The 1,310-nt window shown below is 38.4% G+C and overlaps 1 non-coding gene across 1 annotated transcript; it reads right to left on the bottom strand.

Annotated features, from left to right (window-relative positions):
- Window positions 1–363: 363 nt before the first annotated feature.
- Window positions 364–470, bottom strand: LOC124533303. The gene has a single exon (XR_006966690.1). It is a non-coding gene; the product is annotated as a U6 spliceosomal RNA (small nuclear RNA).
- Between the last annotated feature and the right edge of the window lie 840 nt (window positions 471–1,310).

Raw genomic sequence — 1,310 nt, 5'->3', positions numbered from 1 at the left:
TAGCACGCATACCCTGGCCGAGCTCCACCCAACCAAGAGACGACCGGCGTCAGACAGTTTCTTCGCCGCAGCTATTGGACATGTCACGCGGACCATACCCATGTAACCGGGCCCACGTGCAATCTCTCCACATCTTAGGTCTTCAGGGGCACAATTCCCCTCGCGGGCGACTGCGGCGATAATCTTATCTTTGGTGACGGAGTTATCTAGCCCCGTCACCTTAATGTCCACTTTTTTTACGGGATGAACGACGCTGGCCACCCCATCCAACACTGTGCGGAGCTTATCGGCTAGTTTTTCGGCCTGGTCCGACTGTGCTCTCGGCAGCTCCAGCACCCTGGCTCCCGTCGCAAAAAAAAAAAAAAAAATGTGGAACGCTTCACGATTTTGCGTGTCATCCTTGCGCAGGGGCCATGCTAATCTTCTCTGTATCGTTCCAATTTTAGTATATGTACTGCCGAAGCGAGTACATACCATTACACACTACTGTAAGTCTCGTAAAAGAAATTTGTTCCAATAATATCATCAAAAATAAAACATATCCACCATTACTACAATTGATTACGCCCTATTGACTGAACTTGGCTACAGCGACAAATTATTATAAATTTTTGATTTCCCAAATCTTATAGCAAGTTTACAGATACTCTCTGGGTTTTTCTGGTAAATTACTAAACCTGTGCTATGATCTAAAACAGAACTGAAGAGTAAATTTACAGGAACATTCCATAACTTTCACTTCCCTACCTACTTTATAAGCCAGTTTAATAGCTAGTCTAAAGACTATTGAGGCTCAAGGTAATTAGCACTATAGTATCTATCACCGCTGTCGTTTGTAAGCCTTTTGACTGGAGCGAATATTTTTCATCTCAATGATATTGAAGATTTAAGCGATTAATCAGCAGCCGAAATCTCATCGGAAATCGGACTCAAAATCGATGGTGAATTTGAGAAATTCTGTCAATTCTAATAGCCTAATTCATCTTTGTCACGGTAATAATACTAAAAAAGTTATCTAGCCATTTTTAAAAAAATAATATGATTAACCCGTATCACAGCCTTTCGTTATCAACAAATACTCAGAATAAAAAATTATCCATATAAAATTTATTTTTAAGGTAAATGATAAATTTACTTTCGATGATACATACATAAATCTAATTGAATAAAAATTGTTCACAAAAAAGTATTTGATACTTTTTAATTTCCGAACCTGACCGATATAATTTTTTAATAATTATTTTTTAATCCACATTTTATTCATAAATAAAATTTTATGCTTGTTACACCGCGTACAGTGTGGCTCGCAG

This window comes from Vanessa cardui, chromosome 10 (assembly GCF_905220365.1).
Source record: "Vanessa cardui chromosome 10, ilVanCard2.1, whole genome shotgun sequence".
Lineage (NCBI taxonomy): Eukaryota > Metazoa > Arthropoda > Insecta > Lepidoptera > Nymphalidae > Vanessa > Vanessa cardui.
The sequence above is the reverse complement of the archived record's forward strand: the minus strand, read 5'-3'. Positions and strand labels throughout refer to the sequence as shown.